The sequence below is a fragment of the Dreissena polymorpha genome, chromosome 7, assembly GCF_020536995.1.
Source record: "Dreissena polymorpha isolate Duluth1 chromosome 7, UMN_Dpol_1.0, whole genome shotgun sequence".
NCBI lineage: Eukaryota > Metazoa > Mollusca > Bivalvia > Myida > Dreissenidae > Dreissena > Dreissena polymorpha.
The window spans coordinates 12,118,655-12,146,258 of NC_068361.1; the positions used below are offsets into that span (position 1 = coordinate 12,118,655).

The following is a 27,604-nucleotide window of genomic DNA, read 5'->3' on the forward strand; positions in this document are numbered from 1 at the left end:
TAATGCATGTGCGTAAAGTGTCGTCCCAGATTAGCTTGTGTAGTCCGCACAGGCTAATCAGGGACGAACCTTTCCGCTTTTGTGGTATTTTCCGTTAACAGAAAGTCTCTTCTTAGCAAAAACCCAGTTTAGGTGGAAAGTGTCTTCCCTGATTAGCCTGTGCGCACATGCATTTAACCCCCTTTTTACAGATCACGGCTCTTGTATTTTGGATATAAATTGTGAATGGAACGAGTTTTAGTGACGCCGCCTGGGGCATGTTGAAACACAATATTTTGTTAAAAAGGTTAAATCTGTGCAACCATCAATTCTATTTTCAATTCTATGGGTAGTAGACTTCAAATTATCTGTGAATTACCTTTATGGTGTTTTTACATGTCATTTTTAAAATATCAAATTATACCAGGCTTTGTTCATTTTGCTAATCCAGATAAAATAAAACTTGTTCGCTTTGACAAGCATAAATTTATGTGACTCACATATTTAATCTAGTATACTTGGTACGAATGGTATTTCATAATTTTGACTGAATAAGGCCTCATAGATCCAATATAAGAGGCACGAAAGACATTTTGCTCAAAACGATAATCACTTTGTTACATAATCATACACAGCATTTACGACAGTGTTGTGCCTGTTTTAAATTAGTGAATAAGTGAATGCAAACATAGTTTTGTAATTACCCTCTGTAATTTGAAGTAGCACCACTCGATCATTTTTAAGTATTTTAAATCATTGAGCGTATTAAACGTATGGCATTGTGTGTACAGCGAAGTAACGGTACCGGTTCGTATAAGAGGACACTACACCGGTTATAAAATAGGACGCCTATAGACTGTCAATAAGCTTATTTAAATTTTATATTTAGCATTTAAACCACACTACTGTCACGACTTCTTGACCGATTGGTAAAGGTTAAAATGTTGTAATAATCGTATTCAGGAATGAGCAAGCTACAAAAATGACACAATCCTTTCAAAATCCCGTACCAGGTCAAGCGTTCTTATTTGACTGAAACTTCCCTCGGTTGATTAAACTGAATAACGATGTTCCGACACAGAACGAGCTTAAATTTAAACCCGTGGTCAGGGTAAATGACCCTATGTTAACGGCGTTGTATGTTGCTGCATTCCGTTTAGGTTTATTTGCAAATAAGGCGTATTTTTTTCCCAACAGTTCACACACCGATGAAGTTAAGAACAATACAATCCATTTCTTCAAAATTATCCATATTACATGAGTTTATTCCAGTATTATTAAACAGAGACGCATTAAGTTATATATTTATATTTTAATTTAGCTTTATAATAAGCAGTCAGAATAACTAATATGTAAGCCTCGCTCTGGGATTGAATACAGACAGATGGGCGGACGGACGGACGGACGGACGGACGGACGGACGGACGGACGGACGGACGGACGGACGGACGGACGGACGGACGGACGGACGGACGGACGGACGGACGGACGGACGGACGGACGGACGGACGGACGGACGGACGGACAGACAGACAGACAGACAGACAGACAGACAGACAGACAGACAGACAGACAGACAGACAGACAGACAGACAGACAGACAGACAGACAGACAGACAGACAGACAGACAGACAGACAGACAGACAGACAGACAGACAGACAGACAGACAGACAGACAGACAGACAGACAGACAGACAGACAGACAGACAGACAGACAGACAGACAGACAGACAGACAGACAGACAGACAGACAGACAGACAGACAGACAGACAGACAGACAGACAGACAGACAGTAAGACAGACAGACAGACAGACAGACAGACAGACAGACAGACAGACAGACAGACAGACAATTAGGACTAATACAAATAATATAACATTAAATAGCGAATAGTAGTCATTAAAGAATGCAAATACACATAAATACAATCAATGGTAAGAATACGTAGGTTCTTTCAAAGCGGTACTGAACAGTATTATAAAGAATTGTATTTCTTTGAACAAAATTATGGATTTATCACATGAAAAATATTTTAAATAATGTATAATGATATCGATGAGCACATGCTTTTACTCTATTGTTGTTATATTTTTCCGTTTTTGTAGGTGTAAGTGAACCAATCGGTAGCAGCAAATGCACTGGAAAGAATGCGTTTGTAATTTGCCAAAACACCGGAAAATTGGTGTGCCCCGCTATAGAAAGAAATGGTATGTGTATAAGGTATACAATATAATTTTTATAACAAAACTGGCAACACCTTCTTTGCGAAGTTAAGCTGTAATATAATTGCTTTCTTTATTTTCATCAACATAAACATCACTGTTCACATAAGTGTATGTCCGCATGTTAAAAACCTGCATATGGCTTAATTGATTTATCAGACATAGCTCGGTTCATATCACTCGTTCAATCATATATCAGATATATCCCCTGTTTCCATGATAAGCAAAGTGTCTTCTTTTTTATAGAAAATTAAATTAATTGCATTATATGGAAAAATAGTTACGCACTGATAATCCTTGCACATCTGGAATGAGATTCTCTTGGTAACTTTAAGGGAAGTCACTTCTGCGATGAGTTTGAATTCGTCTGTATTTTTTGTCTGACAGGGCTGTCCGTCTAGTGCAGTGGTTTCTAACCTTGGCGACCGGGTTCAAGCCCCGTTGGATAGGATGTCACCATACCGGACAGGGGGGGGGTGTCTTCGGGTACTTCGGGTTCTCCCCAATACACACAACCCCCACACAATTAAAAATTTCTCCGTAACAACACATATATAGAAATTGTAGATATATTCAAATTCGGCTCAACGTTTTTGAGTCTGGTAAACTAATTACGTACGAGTGACGGAAGTCATTCCGGGTCTACATATAATACTGCCTCAGGCTCGGAAAGACCTCATAAACTTTTTCGAAATTTGGCTTACAGACACGTTGAAGTTCGAGTACCGGTTTCCGAGAACTGCTGTTCCGTCCCAGGAGACCACGTACATGTGCATGAACATCCAATTACCCGGGAACAGTACCTACCACCTGATAGCTAGTAAACCAATCATCGACGACATTGAAATCATGCATCACATACTCGTGTATGGATGCCCGGGCCTTGGTAAGTGTAGGCGAAGGTCACTTTGATGAGAGGTTACCATAGGACATGTGTTTCATTGTTTCACGAAACCGTATACATTGATTAAAGCGAAAACAGTTTTTCGATGGCTCATTTATGGACAATGCAAGTAATTGGAGACGTCAGATGTTTTAATTGATGCAAATACAATGTATACACTAACACTGCTTCAGAAATTAAATTCAAAATGTTTTCAGAGTATAAACTTTTAACATATTGTTTCTAAGTTAAATTTCACAGTATCTGAATATAATGTTAAATACTCAAACAACACGTGGACACGAAAAAAACTTCATTTAAATGGGAACAGTGAATGTCCGTTAAACCCTGATATATTTGTTTTCCGGTAGAAAACGCACCTGGTCCGCTGAACCAACCGGGACTGTGTGTCGCAATGAATTGCCAATGCATTGAAATGATTTCCTAATGGGCATTTGATACCCACTGGGCTGTTTTCACGAGAACATGGGCTTCAAGGTCGGGATTGGAGGACTAAAATATGCGATCATGGAGGTATGCGATCACGGTTGACAAAAGTATCACGTGATTCTTGACCTCGGAACACATCTCAACTCTCATATATAATAGTAAGACAAAATAATTATATAATATTGTAATTTGTGAACTGTTCCGAGGAAATCAAATGACGTGATATTAACTCGGACTTTTGAAGACCACTGGAAAATAATGTTACATTTTTATTTACTTGCTTACTTCAGCGATATTAACAAGTGACAACTTTTGATGCCAAGAAAAACATTTTACAAGTATTAATACATCATCCGAATACCTAATTGTCTTTTAATTTCAGTTCCACTGGAACAATCCAATATTAGTTTCAACGTTCGCAGACAGTTCTGGCTACGCATTTTATATGACCCAAAACTTCCGCACATACAACGCAAGAGTGCTCATGATTTATCAGAATTACATACATATCCCGCCCTTTGCCACCGGTCACGTTGAAAGTATCAGCTGTACCGGGAGCTGCAGTGGATTAGGTATGATGTCACTGAAATGACCAATCACATGCATGCATGGGTTAGTTATGACGTCACGGAGAACTGTGCGCAAGCGCATGTCTATATTAAGTTGGACATGAACTTCGATATCTGATTTCAGTATGAACAAGATATAGCTATAGACAGTTCGAGTTGATCACGGGCGGGGAAGACGTTCCTGTGAATTGCCATCCTAACATCAAGAAATCGTCCGTGCGTACTTACGACCACCCGGCCGTCGATCTATCCATACATCCGTCCGTTCATCAATACATCCACCCAAGCGTTAATGCGTTCGTTTGTTCTTCATTCTTTCACTCACTCACTCACTCACTCACTCTCTCACTCACTAATTCACTCCCTCACTCCCTCACTCACTCACTCACTCACTCAATCACACATCCACTCACTCACTCACTCACTCACTCATTATCTTACTAATTTACTTAATCACACACACACACGCACGCACGCACGCACGCACGCACGCACGCACGCACGCACTGGGACTTCACTGAGTTCGGAACAACGTCAGTCTGTTCAAAGAAAAACAGAGTTCGGTCTCGACGACACGATGTTGCATAATTTACTGTAAGTGTAGAACATAAAATTTTCGACGTTTGAAATGTATTGAATGAGTCGATAATTACTTTCCCTTCAGTATGAATTTGCCGCTACAGGCGCTGTAGAAGCAAGAGGATATTCGTGCATTGTTTAACAGTGGTCATTCAGCCTTGGGAACTGGTACGGTCAACATCTTGTTTTTATAGTTATTTGTTAATATTTGATATTATGGAAATTATATATGATATTGAATAATTGATATATGTATTGAACTAAATTTATATAAAATGCACTGTATGATGACTGAAGAAAGATTGTAGTATGTGATGTATGCTTGACGGTTTGATGATGATTTTTATGTTAGTTATAATCATAAATCGACAGCAGAAATGCGAGTCCCAGCGGCTAGTACAAAAAAAGTTTTGTTTGATTGCTATATAGGCAAATGATGGATGTAAGGGAAAAATAGTTGTGTGTATCGGCTTAGTTTTGATGGACACATCTCACGCTCTTCACGGGGGATATATTGTATGTACTTAAAATTTCCGCCGCTCCTGGAGAAATCTGTCGAAATCGTCCCGGTCTTGAAACTTAAATGCCAAACTTTTAAGATAATAGAGTCCGTAGTTTAACAGTTTCTTTTGTTGGTGTTGACATAAATAATAGGTACATTCAAAAGAAAACGGCAATCTCGGTTAAACATGTAAGAATAGATAAATATAAGTCTTTTATGACGAAAAACGAATGTACAGATGGAACACGTCTCTATAATATGAGTCGCATTCTGATAATACTGGGCATAATGCATGTGCGTAAAGTGTCATCCCAGATTAGCCTGTGCAGACCGCACAGGCTAATCATGGTCGACACTTTCCGCTTAAATTGGATTTTTGCTAAAAGAGACTTCATTTAAACGAAAAATATCATAAAAGAGGAAAGTGTCGTCCCTGATTAGACTGTGCAGACTTCACAGGCTAATCTGGGACGACACTTTACGCACATGCATTATGACCAGTTTTCTCAGAACACGACTCATATATATATATATATATATATATATATATATATATATATATATATATATATATATATATATATATATATATATATATATATATATATAATAGTTTGCAGTTACGCTTTCATTTGTATTTCTCAAACGTGTGTATACGGGGCAAGAGTTTTCTGATCGATTTCAGTAATCTAGCAGTAATCAACGTAAATATAGGCTCTGTCTTCTGGCTAGTGTACTAATATCAAAACAACTCTAACATCGGTTTGTAACCCTAAGGCGACATCGGGACAGTCAATAGTACACGTCCAGGTAAGACGCCCATTCAAAAGCAGAATAACTAAGCAAAATATGTAAGAAAAACCAATAGCACCCTCTGGCTTAAAACTGAAGACCTATAAATATAAAAACAGCGGAAACGTATCGTTATTTAGGCACTTGATGACCGCACATCCGTTCTTATAAAATTATGACATCAAAATCTGATATGGTTAAATACAGAAAGACGGTAATTCATTGCAAGCGACGTTCTTTCAAAACTTAAAGAATTGCGATTTCACAATGACCGCATCAAGCGATATTTGGCGATATACATTATTTCAACTACAAAGCCAGTAATACTGACCAACAAACTTTGTTGAGAACACCATATTTAACTAATGTCAGTATTACTAATTAAAATGAGCGCGTGCAAACACCATGGCCACAGTCGAGCGTTAACTGACAAATACATACACTGGGGTATTAACATGAATAACAACGGCTTATAAGACATCGCGGTGGCCCTTTTATGGACCGAGAGATACTTCTGTCATTGTCTAAAGACTCTCAAATCGAGTAATGGACAAAATAGACGAAATTGCAAATATAAGAACTTGGTCGATAGGTATGATGACCGTCGTTAATTCCAAGTGTATACGTTCTAATGTGGATCAATTCTGAGATATTAAAGAAAATGCATATTTGCCTTTACAGATACAAATAAAAAAAATACTGCTTCCTCGTAATATACATGTTTATGATTATGTTACAAATGTGTTGAATACACATACTAATAGTTAGGCCTAAACAAATTGATCGGACGATATTCGGATTTTCCGCATCAAAATGTTTTAAAATACAATACAAGTTATAATTTTATGTGTTGCGCCCACATGGTTCATTTGTCTTGCATACGCATGTTTTAATGCGGAGACGCTTTTTCTCCTCTTCATTTCCGTGTAGAAAACACATTCTACGACATACACCATTAATTGTCTGTTTTATTGTTATAGTCTACAATGACAGTATTGACTAAGCTGTAATCGTTGGGTTTAAATATTTTACAACTACGAAAACAAATTTTTTGATATTCTGCGCTTTGAACAATCTTGATCAAAACAGAAAATAAAATAAACATATTGTATAAATTGCGCATGTTTTCCCCAATGTCTTGGGGCAGAATACCGTAACTGATCAATTTGTTAAGTGTAAAATTAATATTAAAATTATGTTATTTCCTTTATCAAGTTTTAGCACGCAACAATATCAACGTGTGTCCGCTTATTTCACTTGGCATGGGATAGGTTCCCCATAGAGCGCAGCGACAATATTTCTAGCACACAGTTCAGACATAGCGTTCCTTGCTTTCAACGTCGCGCTGCCGACATGCGGTGAAACCACACAATTTTCTAAGGTCAAAAGCGGATGTGACATCGGTAAAGGCTCAGGTAACGTCACATCAAGTCCCGCCGCTAAAATATTGCCATTTTTCAAAGCGGTGTAAAGATCGTCCTGATTCACTAACCCGCCCCGGCTTATATTGATGAATATCGCATTTTTCTTCATTTTCTTGAAAGCGTCGGCGTTGAACAGACCAGTTGTTTTGCTATTGAGCGCACAGCAGCCGATGACGAAATCCGAGTCGTTAAGAAGTTTATCGAATGGAACGTATTCAGCCGGAAATTGCGCGGCAGACGCTTTTTCAGACTGACCAGTGTACAATATCTTTGAGACGCCAAAAGGTTTCAGTCTTTGAGCCACGGCAAACCCGATTCTTCCTAGACCTGAACGAAATGAACATTTATTAAAAACAGAAATAATCAGTGATCTAAACCATTTTCATAGTTGCTAGTTCGTACAACTACTCCTGCTGCTGACGTTGTTGCTACTGATGCTGCAACCACATGTACGCTGCTAAAATTGTATTTGTCAAACGTTGTTTCCGTCGCGACGAACTCTTTTAGGTTAGATAGAGTAATCAGCCGACAAATTGGGACAGCAACATGTTTATTTCTTTACTTGTTCTTTTTTATACAAAAATGTTGCAGATGAAGTAATTATAACAAAAACGAATCGGACTCGTTTGTATAAAATAAGTCTATTAATAGAACTCACAAGATTTCATAAAAATTATTTGCGAGGAATAACGGTTATAGCACTGTGGTCGCTAAATTACGCCACCTATATACATATATAAACAATATTCAATAGTCATAACACTGGATTCACGGTCTTAACAAAGATAAATATGATGCCATGCTTTACATGATGGCATGTAAGCAAAAAATATAATTCTTCATTCTTCTTAGAAATGTAAGACTGAACATGTCAGGAGTAGTTTATTTCCTAACGCTTTTACGCCCGAGCCGATTGGAGTAAGATTTTATGAAATGTTTTTTATCTAGGTACGTACCGACTACGCCGACAATCAATTAATGAGCATTGCTCTGTGAAAATGGGGCTTAATTCATGTGCGTACAGTGTCGTCCAAGATTAGCCTGTGCAGTTCACACAGGCTAATCTAGGACGAAACTTTCCGTCTAAAGATTTTTGCATAGAAAAGACTTCCTTTCAACGAAAAATACGATACAATACAACAGCGGCAAGAGTTCCTGATAAGTTCACGCGTTTGCATTAAAACCCGTTTCACAGTGCGATGTTCTATTATTTATTTAACGATATACTATCTATGTGAAATACGTACCAACAACGCCGACGGTTGCGCCCTCTAGCCCCTGTCCGCACAGCCAAAGAGGGGCCCACGTACCCCAGGACCCGTCCTTGACCGCCGTCACACCTGGGCACAAGACATGCAGGTTAAATATGAGCGGTGCTCTTAGAATAATGAGCTTGATGCAGGTGTTTTATGGGTGCTCCGGATGAGCATTTGCAGCCCGCTAATCAAAACCGCCAATGTCCGCCTTAAGTGGATGTTTGGTAGGCAGAGACTTCCTTTTAACAAAAAAACACTTTAACCCTTTGCATGCTGGGAAATTTGTCGTCTGCTAAAATGTCGTCTGCACAATTTCTAAAATTAGCATTTTCTTCAATTTTTATTAAAGAATACTATCATAATAGCAAACAGTTTGGAGCCTGATGAGACGCCACGTTCTGTGGCGTCTCATCAGGATCCAAACTGTTTGCAAAGGCCTTCAAAATTCGGTTCCCGCACTGAAAGGGTTAACAAAAAACACTATAAAAGAAGAAAGTGTCGTTCCTGATAAGCTGAAGCAGAACTCACAGGCTAAGCTGGGACGACACCTTCAGCACATGCATTAGCTCTTTTTTTTGCAAGAGAGCGACCTATATGTTGTGATACAGTTGTATACAGAATATGTGTGCATAGCTGGAATCATATTGCTAAACACAACACAATGATGGTCGATTAAAATATTGGTTTCATATATTAATTTAATTAGGTTTAATATATTTTCTGTAATATATTTCTGTCGGTAAACAATACATACACTTATTTGTTATATAGACAACTGTGCTGATTTAATGAAATCGTGAATAAAAATGAAACCGACAATCGTTCCGGATCTAATGAGATTTTCTGCGTGAATGGACAGGCTTAAGTTACTACGCATGACTAGGTAGCTACTGGGAGAACTTCGGAAATCTACTATAAAAAGCACACATCGTGTATATATGCCGACATCAGACCTTCCTGTATGCGCCGTGACACCGTCAAGAGAAGAGCCATCGTCAGTTCCGCCGTGGCGCTTGTCGACACATCCGGTGTGTAGCCGACGGGAATACCGCGCTTCCGGCACGCCGACAAATCAACATGGTCGTAACCGACGGACATCGTGCCGACGACACGGAGGTTTTGTCCTGGATTTGAATTTTTTTTAGTCAATCACTGGAAACATAATTATCTCCCCTTTAATTAAGTCAATGATTTTATCGGCACTGACAAGTTATAATCAAGAATATATTCACATATGTTTAATATAAAAATATACTTTTATTAATTTTAATATTTAATGCAGAAGTAAGCATTTGCAATTGTCAACATAGACATACAATAAAACGCTGCCACACAGTGCAACATAGCTATGTGTAAGTCAGAACATAGATACGTGTAACTGAGAACATTGCTATGTGTAATTCAGAACAGAAATTTGTGTTAGTCAGAACATACCTATGTGCAAGTCAGAAAATAGCTATTTGTACGTCAGAACATAGCTATGTGTACTTCTGAACAAAGCTATGTATACGTCGGAATATAGCTATGTGTAAGCCAGAATATAGCTATGGGTAAGTCAGAACATAGCTACGTGTATCTGAGAACATAGCTATGTGTAATTCAGAACAGAAAGTTGTATAAGTCAGAACATAGCTATGTGCAAGTCAGAACATAGCTATGTGTACGTCAGAACATAGCTATGTGTAAGTCAGAACAAAGCTATGTGTACGTCGGAACATGGCCATGTGTAAGTTAGAATATAGCTTTGTGTAAGTCAGAACATAGCTATATGTAAGTAAGAACCTAGCTGATTTATTTGGTCAATTTTTCTCGAGTCATGTTAAGGGATAAGTATTGTGTAGTGTTGCCGTGTCTGTCTTATAAACACCAAAAAATGTAATAAATGTAAGAGATACATTTGCTTAATACAATATACCATCCTTTTTCTAATCTATATTGTTTTGTATTTTATCTTGTTTTTTTACTTATCATGCCCATAATATTTAATATGTCCGTTTACAGATTGGATGATTTACTTGGTCAATTTGCCTCGAGTAATAAAAGTAAGAGATACATTTGCTACATACAATGTACCGTCCTTTTGCTAATCTATACCGTTTTGTAACCTATTTATCTTGGTCTTCACTTCATTATCCTGTTTTACTGAACTTTGTTTGATAACTAAAAATACTGATTTAAATAGACAAAATCTGTGTTATAAAAATTAACTAATTTTAATTAGTAATACTTAATCTTATACACACTATCAAACAGCATTTTAACATTTAAACAAATTTCGTTCAAGTTTATGTTTAGATGTTAATAAAATGCCAATTATCACTATCTAGATTTAAATAGACAACATCTGTGTTATAAAAATTAATTAATTTCAATTAGTAATACTTAAGCTTATACACACTATCAAACAGCATTTTAACATTTAAACAAATTTCGTTTTCGTTTATGTTTAGATGTTAATAAAATGCCAATTATCACTATCTAGATTAAGCATTGGTCATTACCAATTTCCTGTTGAACATTCTTTTAAGTAGGATAATTCAGGATAATAACCCGTTCACAGCTAACGCTTAATAGGGAATATGCATTTTTTTATGTGAGGTTGAATGCTAACGGTTGATAATATAATGGGTTATTTGTATTGATCTGTTGGGTGAATGCATTGTACGTCTGCTTATGAAAACACTTTGACAGCTGTTATGTTTTGCTTTTGTGCTTTTAAAACAGTCATATTTAAGTTTTGCAAACAATTTCTGTATATTTATTCTCTTTTTAATTTTGCGACTTTTTAGAAAACACAATATATTTGTATTGAAGTTTTTTTTGTATTACTATTTATTATTATGTACGGGAATTTTTATAAATGAAATAAAATTATGAACACATGCGTATGGTACAAGTGTCAGTACAAACCATTATAGCATATAAATAACGAAAACATTATAAATTAAATAATAAATACATTATAAATTATAAATAAATTAAATATTAAATAAATTATATGTGCATTACATAAAGTTCAAACAATCGTTAAATGAACAAATGTATTTAATTGGTATCTAATTGGTACTAATAAATACCTTAATTATATCTTAAGCGAATGCACTACTCAGGCTTTATGAATACATGAGTACTGTATATATGCACACATAGTTGTTGTAACGCCTTATACGTGTTCTTACTTAAATTACTGTGATTGTATACATGAGTACTGAATATATGTACACGTTGTTGCTGTTACACCTTGTACGTGTTCTTAATTTAAGTGCTGTGATTGTATACATGAGTACTGTATACATGTATATGCACACATTGTTGTTGTTACGCCTTGTACGTATTATTACTTTAATTACTGTGTTTGTAAGAACACATTATTGTTTGCGTTTGAAGATTATGTTTTATGTAGGTCTACTGTAGTCGCGTCAAATTTAATAGTATACTATGTAATGCAATACTATAAGATATATAAGTTTTTATGAGCTGACAGTATGCTATTTGGCGTTTCATGCTATAATATACACAGTCATACACAATTTAGAGCACACACACGCGCGCAGACACATGCACGCACTGCTATTTTTGTTACATGCATACACACATCCATTGAAAATATTTTTGTTACTTACATAGACACTTCATTAAAAAAGGCCATTATGGCTGTCTAAACTTTCGATTTTCGTGTTTTAGACTGCCATAGAGTTGCGTCTGTTAACACATACTAAACAGTTTTTAATTATATTCTAGTTTTGCTTGGTAAACCGTAGCGGCAATCTAGCGTGCACTAGGTTGCCACAATGTACGGGAACTTTTATGAATGAAATAAAATTATGAACACATGCATACACACACGAACATAATAAATACACTATGATAAATTCAATTATTAAAACTCCAAATATGACTAAAAGGAAATAAGTAAGTATATTGTTTCTTCCAGTTGTTTGCATTAAATATTATCTTGCAATAGTGATTTATGATTATATTAACTGACTTGTATATGCTATTTTTATTTTATTCAGATCATTTTAGATGTCGAAAGGATACCCTAAAATGTTCACTTTAGTGAATGTATTCGTTTATTATTTTTCTCTCATTTGTGTGATTATTATTTTTTTTATTTCTTCATTTCTATGGAATATTCATCTTTTTGCTTCCATAATTTTTGTTTTCTTTTTTTTTTTTTTATGTATGGATATTTTATCTCTTATAAAAGAAAGCAACTGGACTTTAACATTTTTAAAAAACCAATGGACAAGCATACACACATTATCATTTACAACACACTTCACCATTTTAAATGATTAAATTATGTACTTTGAATGCAAAAGGGCTAAACAATAAAGATAAACGCATAAAAATCTTCAAATGGTTAGACAAAAAAATAAATAGTATATGCCTATTACAAGAAAGTAACTTGACACATACCTTAGCACAAACCTTAAACGATGAATGGGACGGAGACATCTATCTCAGTAGACGACATACGAATAAACAATGCATTGCCTTTCTTATAACAAATAATATAGGGATCACAGTCGATAACTTTAACGAAATAATAATTGGCAGACAAGCAAGTATATATATTAAAATACACGAAACACAATTAACATTAATCAACGTGTACGGCCCTAACATAGATGATTCCACTTTTTGCGAAACATTAAAATCCTTTATAGATAATAACCAAGATAAAAACATTATAGTCGGCGGTGATTTCAATACTGTTCTTAACCCATTATTAGATAAAAAGAAGGGAAACCTTTATACTCATCCTAAAAATAGAAACATTTCAAATAACATAATTGAAAACTACAATATGATAGACATCTGGCGTACAATATATCCAAACGAAAGCAAATTCACCTGGCACTCAAACACAAAACCAGCAATATTTTGTAGATTAGACTATTTTTTAATATCCGAGTCTCTTTGCAACATTATTGACACAAGTAACATAAAACCAGGATTTATGACTTACCACTCTCTAGTTGAACTTAAACTGCACAATATACAACCTGAAAGAGGCCCAGGATACTTTAAAATTAACAACAGCATCTTATTAGATACACAATATCAAACACAAATAAAAAAGGAAATATTAAATAGAGTTCAAAATAACAAAGATGCAAACCCAAACACCTTATAGGAAGTAATTAAAGGAAATATACGTAACACAACAATTAGATACACATCATTTAAACAAAAAGAAACACACAAACTTGAAACTGAAACCATCAAAACCATTGAAACACTTGAAAAACAATTGCATCAAACAAACACAAATGATACCACCGACATTGAAAATAAAATAACATTAAAAAACAAATATTAGATGGAATCTATCATACACATCTCAATGGAATAATACTAAGATAGTGCACAGCACGTTGAACACAATGAAAAAAATACAAAATACTTCGCAAACATCGAAAAACGTAGAAGTGAACAAAAAACTGTACACAAGTTAATAGTCAATGGCGAAGATATAACAAACAAAATTCAAATACTAGAAGATCAACGTTTATTTTTCGAAACCCTCTATAGACGAAAACATGTTGAAAATAATACCCTTTTTAAAAATACACATCACACTTGAAATCAAGAAGAACAACTATTGTGTGACAAATTACTAAATGAATATGAATGTGGATAAGCACTTAAAGAAATGCAAAATAACAAATGTCCATGATCTGATGGCATCACCATTGAGTTTTATAAAATATTTTGGAATGATATCAAAACACATTTAATTAATTCACTAAACCATTCATATAATAATAAAAACCTAACTACGCTTCAAAAACAAGGTATAATATCACTCATTCCAAAACCTGGAAAAAACTTAGAATCCGAATCCTTATCAAACTGGCGCCCACTTAGCTTACTAAATAATGACTATAAAATTGCAACTAAAAGTATAGCAAACAGAATAAAAAAATATTACCATCAATCATTTCAAAAACTCAATCTGGTTTCATAAAAGGACGTTACATTGGTGAAAACGTTCGTCTTATCCAAGAATGCATAAACTATTTCAACAATTCAAACAATCCTGGTCTAATATTCTTTGCAGACTTTGAAAAGGCATTCGATTCGATTGATCATTCATTTATGTTCTCTTGCTTAGAAAATATGAAATTTGGTGAAAGTGTCATTCAATGGGTCAAACTATTCTATACAAATATTAACAGTATAATCATTAACAATGGCTTCTTTTCAAACAGTTTTAACATCGAACGAGGGGTTCGACAAGGATGTCCACTCTCATCATCGCTATTTATTATTTGCATCGAGTATCTATCACATCACATCCAATTAAATAAACACAAAAAAGGCATATCACTAGAACCTGGTGAAGATATCAAACAGTCCATATTTGCTGACGATGCAACTTACTTCTATAACGGCAAATTACGATTCTTTCCATAACCTAATAGAGTCACTTACCGTTTACGGAATGACATCGGGTCTTAAGCTAAACAAAAGTAAATGTACTGTGCTACGAGTAGGTAAATTAAAATAACGTAATGTCCTATATAAAAAAGAAATGAAATTTAATTGGACATCCGATGAAGCCACAACGTTAGGAATTACTTTCACAAATAATGAAAAGGATACAGTTCTTAAAAACATACTACCTAAATTATAGAACTTTAAAAACTGCTTAAAATCATGGCATCACCAGAAAAAACACAGTATTGATAACGATTTCACTTCCTAAATTATTTTATGTATTCACAGTTCTCCCAAATCCACCAAATGATATTATTAACGATATAAAATCAGCAATATTTAATTTCATATGGGACGGTAAGCCTGATAAAATAAAACGAACTCAATTAATTCAATCTGTAGAAAATGGAGGTATCCAATTAACGAACATTGACTCGTTCTTGAATGCAATCAAATGCAGCTGGGTTAAAAGATACCTAGATAAGACCAATACGAGTAAATGGAAATTATTCTACCAGAAAATCCTAAAAAAAATATGGTGACTCCTTACTCTTTGAATGTAACATCAGCAATACTATCTTACATGAAATTGCAAAGGAAAACATATGTATAGCTGTTGTTCTATCAGCATGGAGTGATGTCACTCATAACCTAGAAACCAAAACCAACAGTAAAACAATTTTATGGAACAATAAAGATATAACTTCAAACAATAAGACGTTTTTCTATAAAGATTGGTTTGAACGAAGCATTAAATATGTCGACCAATTAAATGACTACAGAATTAAAGATTTCTACTTGTTTGATGATATATGCTACATATACGGAATACCTTCAAATAATTTTCTGAAGTACTACACACTAATCAAAAGTATACCCATACATATTAAATCTGAAATCAATACAAATAATACACCATGTACTCAAACAACATTCGTAGAAAACATACTTGGAAGAAAAAACAAAACAAATAAAATATTTTACACACTACAAATTAAAAACCCTACAGAGAACTCCAAAATCCAAAATAGATGGCAAGTCCTTTTCGGAGAACAGGAACTTAATTGGAAACACATATTTACCATGCCATATAAAGGAACTGTTGAAAGCACACTGAGAAATTTTCAATATAAATACATCCATAGAATTATAGCTACAAATAAATATCTCTTTAAATGCAAATTATCTAACACAAATCTGTGTGACTTCTGCGGTGAAAACATTGAAACTATAGAACATCTTTTTTGGGAGTGCAAACACATCCAGCCTATTTGGAATAAATTAATATCTTTTCTTGAACAACAGCAACTAAACGTCAAACTATCTTTCTTAAATGTAAGTTTCGGAATTAACTCATTGAAATCAATAATAATACATGTATTGTGAATTTTATTCTTATATTGATGAAATATTTTATCTTTAACATGAAGTACAAAAAACAAGTACCAAATTTTAATTGTTTTGTCCATAGTCTTAAACTAAAAATCCAGATTGAGAAAGAAATAGCCTTCAGTAATGACACATTACAAATCTTTGAACAAAACTGGAATCGGATTAAATTCTCATAATGTTTTGTCCACTTATATACATTTCACTCTAATGTTAGTTTAACTTTCTAAAATAGTTTTGTTTATTTATTTTTATTTCAATTTTTTAGTCTTACAAGATCATTGTGAATATTCCACAAAACACACAATTCCAGTATGCTTTCTTCCGACTTTATACAACTCATCATTTTTCATAACTATTCCTCTGTTGTTCCTTTCTTTTCTCTATTTTTTTAAATATATATTAGCATATCTTGTATAACATGTCTGAACTTTATTGCTTTATACAATCACTATGTTGTATGGTCATATACATGTATACATTGTATGTATTATATTGAATAATAATAATAAAAAGAACCTAGCTATGTTTAAGTCAGAACGAAGCTATATGTAAGTCGGGCGGTTGAGGTAGCGCGGTCAATAAAAGAAATTGTGAACGTCCATATACTATTGATTGTTTTTTAATGGTATAGATTTTACGGGCCTCAATCGGCCATACAGATCAAGAAGGCCATACGTACATGTGTTACAATATAAGAGTGTTTTAATTGTAATAGTGTTTGGCATATTTTTGCAGCATAGGATAAAATTACCAAGTTCTGAAGATCATTAAAAAACAACGCTTTATTTCACAATTGTACTGATATCGGCAATATTCGAAAAGGTGAGAGTAAAATCGCTTCTCCCTAAAATTCCACACAGAGCCTTATTGGTTAAACTGTAAGAATACCCTCCTATTTTCATAATGCATTTACCCCATATATGAGTTGTGTCGATTTCTTTCACAATGGGCATGTTTTTGTAGCGTTGATTCAATAGTTGATAGTATATCATTGTGAACACTTAAAATTCAAAGATTACGTAAGGCTAATTGCCAAGAAGGGTATTAAATGAGGTAGGTATCAATGCGTGTTACGGTGAGACAGTTGCCAATTTGAAAGTGAGCGCTATAAAATTCTATAAAAATTATAGCTAATGAACCAATCGTTTAGTCGTTAATAATTTCAGTTTCGTATGAACGAATTAATCTTATGTAGTCTCGGCAGGTCATACGCGAAATAGTTATTTATTTTAAATATAAGTGTATACTTGAATCTGTTCACATTTGTGTATTACGAAAAATACCTAAAAACTCTGGAAGGGTACCTATACAAATTAAGATCCGCGTTGGACACCGACAGTTCTGTTTGGAAATTTTGAGTGAGGAAAACTTACCTAAACACCGTTTTATGTTCATTATCGAACTAACCTGCAGTCGATAAAACGTCTTCGTCAATCTTGTCAGTAAGCAAACAGAACAACCCATCAACCCCTTTAACTCCGTTTAGAAGTTAATGTCTAGGAATAGCCTCGTCCCTATCCCATTGTGTCACCTCACATTTTTGCCTCAACAGATTAATCCCATCTTCTGGCACTCGTCGAGTTACGAATACTTTCGGTTTAAGTTTTGTCGACATTTTACGATAACGGTATACGCTTGTAGAGCGATGTATACAACGTATGCATCCAAACGGTACATCTGACACTAATTTGATACATGGAAGCTAACGGCGCATGCTTAATGAGGCTTAAAACCACACGTCATTAAGTACAACTATTTCCAATATAATATAGCTAGTATTATAGTATTACTCATGTACACGACGCTTAACCAGAATGAATAATATCGGCAACAATAGTTCTTTACCGGCTATAACGCGAAACGGCTAGCAATATGCCTTGTTAAATGTAAAGCAAATCACGAAAATGTAACAAATACTATACAACAAAGCAGACCTGGTTATTTCAAATATTGGTATACGCCAGAGTTCAATCTGATAGAAAAACAATTTACTAGAACAAACGAAAACAAATTGAATCCATATGTCTTAATCGGAAAGTTGTGTATTTAAAATGCATTTTGGTATCACTGGCGAGAAAAAACAACAACATTCAACTACAACTTTACGATATAAAAATTAATACTTGCATAAACAATTGTTAAAAAAGAAAACAAAACGTAGTGCGTTTATTAAGGTTCACATATCGATTTCACGGGCATCAGATAAAAGAGGAAACATACAAAACTGGCATACAGTCTAGAAACACGCCATGATATAGGGGCTTAATTCATATGTGTATATGTATTTTGTTGATACTTGTGGATAAGCCCATTTTATCAACAAGCTATTCATAGTGTATGTGTAAACGTTAGCATACTAGCAGTTGGTTCACATGTGCACATAAATAGTTAAATCGCGTTTAATCACATTACCATTCGCGCTGTTCTTTTATTTGAATTCTGAATATAAAAAGACAAATAAAAACATAATGAATTTAATAATTTTTCGTAAAGTGTGCAGACGGACCTCGATATTGCCTAGCGTATTTCCCAACCAGCCTGCCCATCCGCGCAGTCTGGTACAGAGCAACACTGTCCGCTACAAAGTCAGTCAAGTTTTTTTGTGGTCTCAGCGGACAGCGTAGCTCCCGGCCAGACTCTATGGTTGCACAGGCGGCTTTTGAGCTACGCTGGTTGCATGACATAAGACACATATTCGACTGACGCGGGTCGTTTATGAACATTATAGCATATTTGTTTACATTTTATGTTTTTAAATACATATGTTATTCTGATCATTCTTGTACACACTCACTGGAACTGGAATTAATTATAAACACACAGGAGTCATGTTCAATCACTATCTCTATATTTGCATTTTCTACTTAAATAAATACGAAGTCTCAAAAATTTAGTTTTTGAAACCGAGTACATAATTCATGAAACAACTATTCATAAAAAAGAATGACATTGACAATGCTTATAATAAGTTGGGTATGCCTTTCAACACAACTTTGGCCTCGTGTTCGTTACATTCACAACGTCTTTGAAATTGTACATCGCAAACCTTACATCTAACCTTGCAATCGTAAAGTTATGCTTGAAACAGTAAGACATTAAAACTATTGTTGACAATACTAGCACTAGTTTTATGTGGACTCGATAGTTTTATTTGAAACTTATAGTTCAAATCGATGGATGTGTGTTATAAACGAACCACAATCTTCTTTATTTTAATTGCCACACTTTGGTTGTTAGCGTTTAATACCCCGTACCAATAAATGTCTATGTAGATAATAAGCTTCCGTGTGTTTTCATATGATGTTTGATAAGGTACGGTGAACATGTAGTAAACCACGCCAATCACATAATAACTAATAAAATCAATATTCACCTATACCATTTGATACAATTTGACAGAAATTTATGAACAAATTTGTTTTGATTAGTAAATTTACAAGTGTTACGGTGGCGGAAAGACCGCTACGTTTTGTTCCGATTAAAGTAGAATTAAACAATCGTTAACATGCTCAAATTGTTCATATTATCATATCAATAATTTTAACGACCCTTTTACAATGCGGGGGAACACAGTGGCCGAATACACACGTTTTTAAAATATAAACGGTATTTAGCATTCGCTCCAAAACTATTGAAAAGATACTTTAACTACTTCAGCTTAATATTAACATTTAAAAAGGGTTTGAAAAGTCGTGAGATGCAGGTACGAATATTTTATTATTGTTTGTATACGATATTTTGATATATGCTTTTGTTATCATAATGAACATAATTCTGAAACTGAAAGTAAAAGTACATAAACTTTTATAACCCTTTGTTTATCTTGTTATACGGCATAACACTATATACGAGGTTTAACGAGTATTTGGAAAGCGAATTAAACAAAATGCACATGTTAATCAGACAAGAAAATGTCCGCTGTATTGGAAGACTTTGCGTAAATCTAGTGCAACCGACTAGTGACGGCCCCGATATGCCTCTGTAGATAGCACAGGCTTATCTGGGACGACACTTTACGTGCATTCATTAATCCCCGTTTTCCCAGATCGGGGTTCATAGTCTTTAATAACAGGCGTTATGACGTAATTGTCAACGCATATTGTATGATTAGCTCACCTTATACAGCACCACGTACAGTATGTCTGCCACTATAAGAGCCATTGCAGTAATTGAGCATTGTCTATCAAATGCTAGATGAACGACATTGAAACACTTAGTAAATACGTGAATTAAAATGGTAAATAGCTTTTACTTTATTTAATAACACATATAAGCAAATATAGCAAAAAGCATCAATAATTATGAGTTGCAACGTGCGTCTCATTCCTCTCGAAAAAGGTATAGGTAGTCAATGTTTACGGGTATTTATCTCAAACTAAATAAAGCTAGAGTGGGAATAATTCATTCGAGTTTTTGCGGGTCGTTTCGAAAACTTTCAATTTAATTTCAAAACCCGTTAACAAAGCTATGCCGAATAACGATAAAATATGTGAGAGATTAAATAAACAATCTGACAGACATTGAAAGTTTAAGAATATGTAATGAAAATTGTTTCTTTCCTGCAGGTGGAAGAGTAGAAAGTCGACAAGACTATTCATTTGGCTGTTTAATTTAAATTTCGTTTTAGCGATTTAGTAAAAATGAAGTTTTCATATTACTGTTTGTTAAATAATTCTTTCGGTCAAGTACTCATTTTCATACATGCTTTATTAATAAATCACGTGCTTGATTATACAAAAACCCGATCGAGTCGCAAATTATCTTAAATGGGCATCAAAGCCGCCTATCGTTTATTTACAATTTCGACATTGACAACTTTATTTTCAAATTGAACCAGCGCTGTTTGTTTTCTTTTCAAACATAACCATCACGATATACCGTGAGCATACTGGGTTATTTTGATTACCGAGCGAAGCTATCGTATGGTTTGACCGTCAAAAATATAAATCATAGAATGTTGACCAGCATTACCAACCGACCAACCGACTGACCTAAAGAAAGCAACAGTGTCACACCGGATAACCGGTTGCATTTGGATAGTAAACATGTATATTCTGAACGCAAGACACCAAATTCGAATAAACGTGCACGCCAACAGAGGAACGGACGAACGAACGGGGCAGAAAGACGTTCGGCTAGAATAACGAATCGACGGGTGGACACGCGGGCGGAAGGAAGGCGGGCGGGGCCGAAGAAAGATAGACAGTTAATAGACATACAGACAGACACATTGTGATCGCATGTTCACAAATTATATTCCTCATACTTAAAAAAAATGCGATATTATTTACCCAATGGTAAAATCGTAACGGTGTGGTTGGCACAGACCGGAAAAAGCGCGTGTACCATGCAAACTAATGATGAAATGTTGTATACCCTTAGAAATCGATCATAAAATTTACAGAAGCTGTGAAGAATAAACATGTAATGTGTTACGAATACGATAAAACTATTCACACATATGGCGATCTTTTTTCACACAATATCTAAATTACAAGTGGTATGTAGTATATAGTCTTGCATAGTATCGTTCACACTCGCAGACAGTTTAATAGCGTAAGCGACGACATGGACTAATTAACTTCTACTAATACTTAAGCTCATACTACATCTAATATCAACGCTATATATTATTGGATAATTAGAGATATGCAATTGTTTTAACTCTCAAGATTTTTTTTGCGTTGTGTATTATAAAAGAGACGAAATCCGCATACGTATGATACAGCAGGACACCTCACGCACGACAAATTTAACTGTTTTTTGGTCTACGTTTGCAGACAATAACGTCCCCCCCCCCCTGCCGAAATAAAACAAAAAGAACAACAACAAAACAAGCAACAACAACAAACACACAAATAAGGCATTGTGCGATATGTATTTCACAGGGCTTTGGGAACAATCTAATACGGATCAGTTATGTTTAATTTGTATAATAAACGTTACCGAATAAGTAAAATGGTACTCTTAAGTTAGCTAGATGCACGACAACCCACCTGTCGCAGTAGATGCTTACACCTGTCAGTCAATTTTTGCACAATTTTCAAGGTAAGTGAAAAGTAGATTTAATAAAAAAGATATTAACAGCAATATATGTGTACAAATTGTACTTAATATTTTGGCAAAACTCTTAAGTAATCGTAAGGCTTTTCTTCGCCAGCTTGCACTTGACTTTTTTTATTTGTATTATTGATTAAAAAATAAAATAAATATAGACGTCTATGTTCAAAATATGTTTTGACTAATTGAAATGTAACATGTGAAAAAATGTGTCCGAAAAATTATTAACTACCGAAAGGCATTCAACAATTTAGTGGTTGACGCCAGACTAACCATTTCAGTTGCACAAATATAATAATGATGACACAAATCACGATATTTACTCCCGAATCTATCACGAATTCTGCTGAAGCGTGGACAAGTGTATTGTTAATGTTTAGGCAGGTGGAAAGGACTTTGTTTGAGAAGGGGCTATAAAAACCAGGCGATCACATGGTTCGTGCAACCGTGTGAGATATATCCGAAGAACAGACGTCGAGGTTGGAGCATTTGAACAAGAATGAAAGTAAGAGCTTTTGCGTATTATAGACTGGATCAATATTTTTCTGTGCGGCATCGCACCCGTTATATGTACTTTAACTTGGCATTTAAGAGTTGCATGACTAAAGTCGCGGGGAGTCATGGAATGTAGTCGTATCATACTAGAAAAATAATCATTAATATTTTGGATCTATCCAAATGTTCGCAGCTAATGCAAACTAATGTCAAACACGCACAGTATTGTCCATTGTGAATGTAATCACAATGTCGCTATAAACGCTTGAGTTGGATATACTTTCTGAGCCAACTTCCGATTGACTGAATAAAAAGGCTAAACAAAATCAGCTACCGCGTATATAATACAATGATTGCAAGAAAATTTCGTTTTCGTACCTAGCGTGCCAGATTGTTTTCGCGTATGTTTTGATCAGCATTGGTTTGAGAAAACATGTGTATGTGCGTTATCCGTATTCACTCGTTCCCTAATATATTGGTGCACTATGATATTATAATGTAAATATAAGTCGTATATTATAGCTTCCCGGTTAGCTCAGTTGGTTCGAGTGTCAAACTTGCATTGAGGAGGTCGCGGGTTTAAGTCCCGTACTGGGTAACGCGTTTTCTCTTCTGTTACATACCTATACTACATTGATCACAGGAGAAGCATGTTATTGCTTTCACGTGAACGACACCGGGCTCGTCTCCATGTACGCGTACGTGGTGGACGCTTCTGATTTCATCAACGGAATTGAATCTTATTTCCTTGTCTCTGATAATCGTTTCCAAATACTTGAAAACTCAGAGATTTTGTGTTTTATATCCCTTTAAACTAAACCATTTTATTGTATCATCAAGATTGTAACTTAATTATTTTATGTTACTGTACTGTACATTTGAGAAGTATTGTTCAATCAATTTGCGACAAAGCTGTACCGCCATCTGTTAAGACTTGATCTTCAACTCTGCGCTGAACAACGCACCTCACTTTCTCAGAACTTTATTATTTTATGTAACTGTACTGTACTGTACCTTTGAGAAGTATTGCTCAATTTAATTGCGACAAAGCTGTACCGCCGTCTGTTAAGACTTGATCTTCAACTCTGTACTGAACAACGATTCTCACTTTCCCATAACTTTATTACTTTATGTTACTGTACTGGTCTGTACGTTTGAGAAGTATTGTTCAATTAAATTCCGACAAAGCTGGACCGCCATCTGTTAAGATTTTATCTTCAACTCTGCGCTGAACAACACGTCTTATTTTATCAGGACTTATTATTTTATTTTATTGCAAGTTACTCTATACACTGTACAATTGTAAAGTACTGTTCATTAATTAATTTATATGCTATAAATTGTGATCGCTCATCATGACCCGTATCACGGTATCAGGGGGCCTGCGTATACGGGAGCTTACCGCGTTTAAGTGAGAAAGTTGTTGCAAAACTTCAAAGATGGCGTCGTTTTAGTGTTTTTCGTGAAGGAGTAGCGGATATTTTCACCCGGTAAGCCAGTTTATATTTATATTTCTTTTGAATGAATACGCCCTTTTGGCTCTCCGGTGTTTGTGCTTCCCTCGGTTTTTCGTTTCAAGATCGTAGACGTAAGGATAAAAAAGTTATTGAAGGAAAACCGTTCACAAATGTGTTGTCTCCTTACTTGACGTTCGAGAAATGGGATATGCAAATATCATTTTCTCTTATAATAAACAGTATAGTTGCACGTGTACGGTAAAATATAACTAAAACCATGATTATTTCATTTTCCCGACGTCGTTTTATCTCTTATTACTAATTTATTGCCAAAAACTATTGGTTTAACCCCTCTTTTTGGAATTGACTTCCTTTTAAGCACATTTTGGGACATGCGTTCCAAGTATACGAACTTTCTGTCGTGATTGAATTTACCATTGATATGAATGTTTTAAAGAATGTTTCCTCTGTTTAAATGTATACCTCTTTCATAATTTTTTAAAGATACGAAACCTTAAGCTACATTATAAAGGATGAAACATAACTTGTTTTGTTATAAACTGCGACATTATACGTGGGGAGCTTCACGTTTTTGCAATAAACATGTACTATTAAGCAGCATAGCGCCCTTTTTGGAAGGGATATTATGTCCTGATGTTATGTTAACTACTTACCGGTTCGGAATCCATTTTAAACTAATTGGCAGGTGCACACAGCAGCGGATAATATGCAGGTCAAAAATAGATTTTACATCCGGTGATGCTGGTTTTGACACCCGACGCATATATACATTTATGAATGAAAGGCTTCATGAACGTTGAAGTCGCTCTTAGTTACCAGAAAAATTCCCACGTACGGATTTCAACCGTCATTGTTTACAATCTATTAAGTGCACAAGTACTGGAATTTGTATAGCGATTTTTGACGATGCTGAAAGCACCTCGTCAAAATTATCATACCATGAAAAAATTCTTCACAATGGCGACCTATGTAAAAGACCGAGCCAGTCCGATTGAGATAGCTCGATTTTTCTAAACGGCATACCTCGCCGATTATCATTGATTAAGGTATAGGAAGCTCAGCTATAAATAGGACAGCATATTCTGGGAAAAAAGATTTAATAATAGTTGAAAACGTTAATTTTAAATCAGTTATATTTAATCCATTATATGTTTATATATCAATGAAATAACTATGCATTTTCTTTATTGTATTTTACATTTTTTGTGATTCAGTAAATAAATTGCGAATTAAAATATGTACAGTTAACTTTCAACGCGATCATGTGTTCAAAGAAAACGAATTATTTCGAACCTGCCACTTGTAAACGTTGTAGCGACTATGTTATATAACAGCATAATAGCCGATTGACATCTGTGAAACTCGCTCTTCTGCGTGCTTTCACATTTTGCATATTTAATAATTTTTTCAAACAGAAATGACAGAGCCGCATCAGTGCACATACTATGTTTGATAATTCATTCGTTTGTTGGATATTGTTTGCTGTTTTAAACACATATTGTATTAGGTCATATCTCGGAGATTTAGTGAACCTTACCATGTGTTCATGGGCGAACCCACCTCTTCAATTGCTCTTACGATTATGTGCTCATACCTACTTTCGCGAATCATCATGAAATTATTGCCGTTTTTAACATACAACATTCCTAATCTTATAGGATTAGAGAAAAAAAAACAATAATCAAAAAAGAAAAATTAAATGTTTATGAACATTGGCATGTGAAATCACGTCCGTACACATAGCATCATTAACTTAGGAAAGGAAACTACAATATATAAAGTTTGGTTTGATATACACGTGAAATTAAAGAGCATGGTGTAATTAAAGAGCATGTCAAGTTTTGAATTTATATGCTGAAACGTAATGTTATAACCCACAAACCTTGTACTGTAACAAAACGTTTTTTGAGATGAGTGCTTCAGAAAATACACGTCGAATATCTTTTTTTTAAAAGATATTTCTTGTTATATTTGATCGAGAATGTAACCCGCCTCCCAATTTCGCTGAATGGATCAAGTTCCCCAAGGGTAATACTTCCCCGTACACCCAATTTTTGTTCGTACCCTACATTTTTCGTACCCATTTTTTTCGTACCCTAATTTTTGCTCGTACCCACATTTTATTTCGTACCCAATTTTTTATCCTACCCAATTTTTTTTTCGTACCAAATCTTTTGTCGTACCCAATTTTTTTGGCATAATTTTTGTACCTACAATTTTCGTATCCATTTTTTTCCTACCCAAATTTTTCGTACCCACATACACAATTGTGGTGATGTAGATAAACTTAAATACATGCTTTAATATCAATCCTCTTCAAAAGCATCGTCACACCAGTAGTGTCAGTACTTTGATTATTAAATATCTACCATATCCCCGAAACAGGAAATATGGCAAGTTATTTTTATTTAACTGAATTTAAGTGGCATCTCATAACAAAACACGAAATTTTATTATCAATCAGGTTATCATACAAATAATGATTTTAGGTTCCCAAAAACCTAGAGTTATTACGGTAAAAAGAAAAAAATGACACTATCCCAGCAAACTATGATATCGTTAAATAAAGCGTTAATGAGAGAAACGGAAAGGTAAAGGAGATACATAGTAAAGGAGAGGATGGAAGTACTTGAGTGGATGGAGCAATCGGCAAGAGTTTGAAGGTCATGCACACCGGGACTAAGATCAGTTCGTGTATCAACCCTGATAAAAATAGACTTTAGTGAAAACTATACCCTCACAAATCTAGAAACAACATCGTGTTAATTGGAATATAAACGAAGAAGACCGGCTTGATAACTGTAGTTAAGTGTATGTTTTAGAGAAATTGAGCAAGATCTCAACTATGGTCATTAACAAAATAACAGAATCAACAATGGGCATTGAAATAATATTTTAAAAAAACAGTAAAGCGCATTGTGCAAAATGTAAGTCCTTCACACCTTTTGACGGATTCACTTTAATCTTATTATATTAACATAACGATAATACGTTAAGTGAGCAGATTTAACAGCGTTAGATTTGACCACATCATAGCACTACTTTGAATGTGGTCACGACAAAGGTGCT

At 34.8% G+C, this 27,604-nt stretch overlaps 1 protein-coding gene and 1 pseudogene across 6 annotated transcripts in view; both read right to left on the minus strand.

Moving 5' to 3' along the window:
- The window catches only part of LOC127837211 (MOXD1 homolog 2-like), a 172,883-nt gene that overhangs the window by 15,372 nt on the left and 129,907 nt on the right, over positions 1 to 27,604 (minus strand). The window lies entirely within an intron of this gene.
- Positions 7,229 to 18,122, minus strand: LOC127837214 (glyoxylate reductase/hydroxypyruvate reductase-like; annotated as a pseudogene).